Genomic DNA, 7773 nt, shown 5'->3' on the forward strand with positions numbered 1-7773 from the left:
CCATACAGATTGAACTCCGCCTCGAGCGCCTTCCCCCGCCGTGAATATCGATGTATTCGAGAGTGTCGCGAGGAGAATAAAGGACAGAAAATTCAATAATTATAGCGAACCCGGAACCCGGTTTAGGTACCGCGAGACCGAAAACCGGAGGCCGAAATCTGGAAGGCGAAAACCTGGGAGGCGGAAACCTGGGAGGCCGAAACTTTGGAGGCCGAAAACTTCGACGCCTCAACTCGGGTGGTCGTAACCCGGGAGGCCGAAACCCTGATGGCCGTTACCCTGTGGGCCGTGACTCGTAGGAGGGAAAATTCGGCATCGGAGTTCCTGAGCTTCCGCGCGTGAGTTTTGGTGCAGGAAAACATTCCCAGCGAACGGCTGGGGCTCATCAGGCGGTCGGATTCTCGCAGAGCTCGTAAGACATCGTTCAACCGTAGTTTAAATGGACAGCGTTATAACTCGAATATGACCAGAATGATCTTTTTGAGACTTGATATACATATATTAGGCAGTACATATATTCATGATAATTATCTCTCCGATAATCACAGTTCCTCCATCGCATGCTACGTAAACATCATCTACATAAACAAGATGCTATGTCTTTCTAATGCTCTCTCGGACAGCACGCGGAGTTTCTCATATGCTGATGATACGTCGGTTCTTCCCCAAATGAGACGCGGGGCCTGTGACCTGTGACTCGGATCTGGCTCTCCTAAATGATTGTCTGTGTGGTATCACATCGGTTCTCTGCGATCCGAGACTCCGGATCAACGCCAGCAAGAGCAAAGCTGTGGACCTCCGACCAAGTTCCTCACCGGCCTTCATTCCTGACGGCTCGGTGGTGCTCGGTGACGTCAGACTTCCATTCGTCACTTCCGCAAAATGTCTTGGAGTGATGTGGGACAGCTCCCTCCTATGGAAGGCTCATGTTCAGACGCTCGAGACTAAACTCGCTTCATTGACCTTCTGCATCCACCGTCTCAAAAGGCTAGGTTCCCCGCGCTCGATCCTCCTACCGTTCTATAAAGCTCTGTTCGAGGTTCCGTCTCGTATTGCATTGCTATGTGGGGCAGCGCTTCGACGGCCATAGGGCCAATCCGACAGGCCTCAGGGCATTGTTATCGGTAGACGCGTCACAGTGGGGATTCGGAGCTGTCCTCCTCCAACAGGACAAGGAGGGGACCCACCCACTTGGGTACGCAAGTCGCACGCTGACGAGCATGCAGAAAAACTACGCTCAGAACGAAAAGCAAATGCTGGCGATCGTCTCCGGGTGCACGAAGTTCCATTACTACACCTCCGGCCAACGAGACCTGGAGGTGGAGAGCGACCACAAGCCGCTTGAGATGAAAATGAGAAGACCCCCGCATCAGGCCCCTCTGAGGTCCCGAAGAATGATGCTTTCCCTACAGAATTACGATATCGACGTCCACTATGTCTCAGGCAAGTCCCCACACATCGCCGACTGCTTGTCGAGAAGTCCCAGACCCGACGGACCCGACACCCTGGTGGACCAGCCCAGAGTCGCGAGCCTAGTGCACCTTCAAGTCGCCGACAACAGGCTACGAGATACGTTTCCGCGCACGCCGAGGATCCACAAATGCAAGCACCAGCGATTACGGCACAGGAGGGTTGGTCTGAGAACCAAAAACTCGTCCCGCAGTCCATAAAAGGGAATTGGCCATACCGCGATGAAATTCACGTCGAAAATCAGCTGGTAATGCGGTCCAATCGGGTCATAATTCCGCTCGCGCAACGCGCGGAGTGCTAGCACAGCTCCCCCATTCCCACATCGGGGTGGAAGAGATGAAACTTCGCGCAAGAGAGACGGTACACTGGCCTGCGATGGGAGCCGACATCGAGAACACAGTAGCGCACTGCGACTGGGGTTCGCGAAGAACCGCAAATTCAGAAAAGCGCGGTTGCGGTTCTTTTGCGGTTAATACCCGCAAATCAGCGATGAGTCATTCCGTTGATTTCGAAGTTGTTCTCATGATTAATATTATGGATAGCGGTGAGAAACATATTTACAACGATATTATATCCCCGAATGTACAGATGTAGGCGGATTCTCGGTCCATTCTTTAGTCACCTAGGTCAAATTCGCTCAAACGGAAATGCTTGGATTGACCTAACGAAGGGGTAGAAGGAGAGCAGAGGTCTGCTGACACAGTACCTGGTTCCATGCTCTTGTAATCAGATGGACGACTGTGATATGAAGCTTTCGTTTGCTCCCCTGCAGTGCAGCTTCCCCACTGAGAGGAGTCGTAGTCGTGCTTGATTCCATTCAGATTCAGGAATCGCTTCACGTAATCCTTGCTTACGTTAGCAAGCAGTACATGGAAGCTTTTCAAGCTTATTTTCTGCTTGACTGTATCATTGTTGCTTTGAGGATCCGCATATCTGCCCCTTTCATTCTCCTCATTGCCGGAACCATTCTCAACGGCCAGAGCTTGGCTTTTGCCCTGAGATATATCTGCGGTAGCTAATCGATACAGTCCTTCTCTTCTGGGGACTTTGATGCAGACCGAATTCTTCATCATCGTGAACTCATTTCGGTTCACCTCAACATCGTATCCGTCGTCAGTCAGTTTTCCGACAGAGACCAGATTCTTGCGCATTTTCCGGACGTACAGTGCATTTCTTAACTCACGGTGTCCTCTGACCTCGAGGTTCACATTTGTTCCATTGACTCTGATATTCAGGTTGGCGTCACCCTGTCCGGTAAGCAGCAGACAGTGATTACTTCCAACGCGGACTTCCCTGGTTTCAGACTCACCGAACGAAGTGAACCATTACTTTGAATCCAAAAAATGATGAATAGCACCGCTGTCCACGAGAAACCTATTGAAACGGAGCATCGACCTTGCGGCCACTAGGGCTTCCGCCACATTGGCCCTTTGTCTGCTGCTTGCGTTTCCCTGTTGGCTCCTACTTGGGCGGCGACAATTTCTCTGATAATGCCCCATCAGGCCACAGTTGTAGCATTTGATGGTCGTCTGAGATCTAGTCTCATGTCTCTGACTTATTTGCTGCGCAGAGTGGGTTTGGATCGATTGTTGCCTTTGAGGGCGTCTGATCTCATTTTGTCGATTCTGCTTTGAGATGGAAGAGCTGTAACTTGATCGACTTCGCGACTGATTGACCTTCGTGAGGATTCGGCTCTCAGAATCTCCATGAGGTCTCCAATAGTTTTGTCCTGTGACGGTCTCGCTGCCCAGTCATATCTAAGGGACTCCCATTCCTGAGGAAGGGCGGCAAGCAGCCGAGAACAGGCTAGATCACTTTTATGATGAATCCTGTCTCTGTCAGATGATCTGACGGATTCCTTAGGACGGAGAGATTCTCATCTACCGTCTTTTTCTTAGCAAAGTTGAATGCCATGTAACAGGAGCAACATCCTTCACAATTCCTGTCTGTATAGAAAATCTAGCTTCAGTTTGAGTCCAGATTTCGTGCGCTGTTACTGTTTCGATTTGATTGTAGAATAAGGAGACTATTATATTTGGATGCATTGGGGCGAATAACATTTGTTTGGCCTTCAAATTAGCTTTCCGGAATCGAATGATGGTCTTTACCTGCAAGTCGGTATACCTTTTGGCACCATCAGCTTTCACAGACATTTCCAAAGTACGTACCTTGTACCACATCAGCTACATCGCCATCATTTGCCATATATATCGGTATGAGTGATTTCCATGCCGCAAAGTTTCGGCCATATTCTTTGAGTACGACTGAGCAAGCTGGTATTGATTCTGTATCGGTCACGATACTCTCCGGATTCGTGTCTTCATCAGCCTCAGTTTCTTTTCCTGCAGCTGCTCTCTTGGACTTATCCGTGGTGTCCTCTTTACCCAGAGGGGTCACCACATCAAACGAGCTTTCGATGATAGACTTGAACTTCCAAAGTTGAAATACTTAGTCGACACACTAAATTCTTTCCAAGTTGGATGGTGGAACAGATCGTCGCTGATAACGTATTCACTTTTCGGGGATTCTCAAGACAGAGAAGATAGTAGCAACAGCACCAGAGCATCAGACTATGCCTAGTAAACTTTATTGAAGCGGAGCACGTAATATACACGAGTACTGAATTAAGGAAAGGTAACCAAGACTGCGTAGGAGTCTAGCTAAGCGTAGTGACAACGAGCACGGGAAAGACAGATTTCGACAGCGGCTTCAAACGAAGCGTGCGAAAAGTCCTTCAATCTTCTCGAAATCGACCGAGTTTACGCTATTGAGAGTTTCAGTTGTCGCCGAGCGAATCAAAGATTCGATCACACCAAGAGTTCACTGAAAATAGTGCTCAACAAAGCTACGAAAATCGAATCGTGTCCGGATACCACTCTAGAAATCAGAGAAAGTGAACCTGAATTCGTGACCCTTGGGAGCATTCAGACCCTTCCATGCAACCAACTCGTGGATATCTGCGGAGTCGTCTTCTCTATCTCGGCCTTGCAGGAGCATCTCCGCAAGAAGGACCCGGCAGCAATCAAGAAAAGACAGATCCAGTTGATCGATCTGGAGCGAAACTCGCTCATCATTACCTTCTGGAATGAAGCTGTCACACTTCCCCTCACCGAGCATGCAGTGGTCTCCCTCTAGGAGGCTGCCGCACGAATTCTTTCCGTGGGAACGTCAGTGTGAGCTTCGAGCCCAATTCGAAGATAGAGCTCAGTTCGGAAAACCAACATTGCCTACTGAACGAGGCGAAGATCTCGGTGCCTAAAGTCCTCAACATGACTGGTAAAAACAGGAGGACTCCGTCCTTCGAAGATGCAGGGAATGTGTTTCGATCAGAACCGACGGCTCGCCTGAAACCACCCTTAATCTTCTCGAACACAGTGAAGATTGCGTGCTTTGTCCACAAGCCAATAATGTACAAGTCCTGTTGAACTAACAACTGTTTCAAAGAGGTTGAGCCGGAAACGGAGGGCACGTGTTATTGCTCGAAGTGCTAAATTCGCTCCAGGGACTCCCGCTGGCATGGAAATCTCGAAAGGGAAAAAATACCCAGGGACGTTCCGCACTGGCGGATTCACTAATTCTAGCCACAGGGACTTCTGGGCGCATACTAGACTGAAGACTCACTATATTTCATCATTCCCCCTCGCACGGAAATCCCGAATTCTTGAATGAACTTAAATCTTTAAATTGGTGAGCCGAGTAATATTTTCGAGTAGGAAGCGTTTGAACGAGCAGTGAAACTCATTCAAGCACATTGAGATGGCAGATCTGCAAATAGACCATCTACACAGAGCAAGATGCTGGAGCTTCGAGCCTTGTCCCAACTCTAAAATATCGCAGCTCAACGAGGGGAAACATTCGATCTACTGATAGGGAACGGACTCGAATCTTCGAGAGAGAATTCTCCGATGTTATGAAAGCAGGGGCTCGACCAAGGACTGCCTCATTGGCTCTCAAGAACATGCAGTGGGCGGTCCCGTCCACCGAACAAGTTTCTCTGAGGAAGATGGAGTTGAACCGACGAAAATAGAATTCTAGACGAAGATAGAATAGACGAAAATAGAAGATAGACCAACGAAGACCTCATCTTTCGTGGCGTGATCGGCGAGAAGCGGAACTGGTAAAGCGATGAGTCCTGACGACCCTCCGTCGAAAAAACTTCGACCCGCACCGACAGGGCGCCGAAATCGACGCGACTACAACTTCCAGCGACGGGAACCCGAAGAAGCCATTTAGGCCCGTGACACGCACAGTTCTTCCCCGACAGCGAGAGCAGTTGCGAGCTGACTCCCCGATGGGCGTCGATTCCACGTCGTAGAACCAAGAAAGGACCAGTCCACTGATGGAAGACGATTCTATGTCTCGGGACCGAATGAGATCCAGTTCGCCGATGGAGGTCAGAGGTCAGTATTGTAGCAACGCAGAGCATTGAGATCGTCTGCTAGCGAGCAGACGGGGTGGAAGTGTGCCGCGATCACTGCGAGTAAAAGTGAATTTAAAACTAATCTGTGCGTGAAATAGTGAATAAACACTAACTCACCCGGATACACGGAACCCAGCAATCAGATAGACACAGTGAAGTGATAATTTGGTTGTCTGAACTTAGCACGAAGAGAACTTTAGTGTCTGTATACGGGGAACGGATTCATCTCTGCAGCAACTGCAATGGTGAGAAGCTTCGACTTATGTCGAATGCGGGGCCGGGTCCCCATTGCTGTGCTATATCTACACTGATTCGTAGAATAACACACCTCGAGCAACAGCTGGCTCAGGTACCGCGGGATATACCTGCGATGGCGGAAGAACTCGCCAAACTGCGGTTAGAAGTACGACAGTACGAGAACATAGTCCTAACCGATGACACCATGGAAACGAGCCAGGACTGGGCCGGTAGAGCCGGTCCGAGCACGAGCCATGAAGGCTCTATTCAAAAGAGCGCGCCAGAACACGATACAGCGACGACGCGGCGGAGCCACGAGGAGGAGGTTGTTTTGGTCGCCGGTGACAGGTCGATCAACATCCTCCGACACCCTCCCAAGGGAGAGGGTCTCGTGACGATGCTCGGCGGCACACAATACTGTGTGTGGCACGAGAGCAAAAACGGTAGACTAGAAGAAATTAGATCAGCCATTGAGGGTATTATCGCCAAAAACCCTGATAACAAATTCCACATCGTGCTCATTGGGGGAGCACAAGATACAAAGGAAGCCCAGCTAAATGGGACGGTATTAAGGGTCGATCATAAGATCGCAGAGGAGCTGGTGGCGACTGGCGACTCGAATGGGGTCCCCAGCAATTAGATCCCTGACATGGGTAACGATGATAGAAGATAGATTCTGCGGCGTTACCCCTAGCATAAATAAATCCCTGATCGAAAGTCAGAGATTACGCGACGCTTAAGTCGGTATCCTGGACTTGAGATATCTTAACAAGGCCCCAGAGAACTTCTTCCGAAAGGGTCAATTAAGTGACAAAGATCGGACATATGCCCTGAGCTCCTCAGACGCTAGGAGAACGAACGAGGCAATTATATCATTGCTCGTTCAAGCCATGGGTATTGGCGCAGAGACGCTCACGACTCGAGCTCGCCAAGCCCGGGAAGACCTCGAAAAGAGGCAGGCCGAGAAGAAGAAGCAGCAGGAAGAGAAGCTGCAACAACAGCAAGTGGGAATAACCCCCACTGAAGAACAAGGGACCAGGACCGAGGAGAAATATTTCCAGAAGGTCCAGGATTTGAACTCTGGTAGACAGAGCCCTCAATCAGGTCCATCCTACAGGAACGACAGTGCGGAGAGAGGCAACCGAGGACCTGACCACAGATATACTGACGGAAATAGGAAATCAGGGAGTTACTCAGGCCAGAGCTGGAGTGGAGAAACCGCAAGGGGCTCTGGGCAGGTATCTGCCAGGCAAGAGCCCTGGAACCGAAACGACAGGCGAGGCCGAAGCGACAGACCCCAATTGGGCGCTCGTTCGACGAACGAACGATCTCGGTCTCGATCAAGGTCCCGCGCCGCAAACTGGAGGAAACAAAGAGGAGCGAAGGACCAGGGCCGCGGTCGTCCTCAGGATCGGGATACACCGAGGAGGAGACACGACCGTTCAAGGAGTCCTCAGGAATACCGCCCTCGAGAACCATCACAGCAAAACGAGAAGCGGAAACCAACACAACAGCGACCGCCACCACCCGCAGAATACAAGGTGATGACAAGCCGACATAGGCGATCGCCTTCGTATGATGACAGGGGAGGAGATCGTGTTTGAGAAGAAATCCAGTCGTCCCAGAAAGCGTCGGACTAGGCGTGA

Source organism: Galendromus occidentalis, unplaced genomic scaffold (assembly GCF_000255335.2).
Source record: "Galendromus occidentalis unplaced genomic scaffold, Mocc_1.1 scf7180000077452, whole genome shotgun sequence".
In the NCBI taxonomy this organism is placed as follows: domain Eukaryota; kingdom Metazoa; phylum Arthropoda; class Arachnida; order Mesostigmata; family Phytoseiidae; genus Galendromus; species Galendromus occidentalis.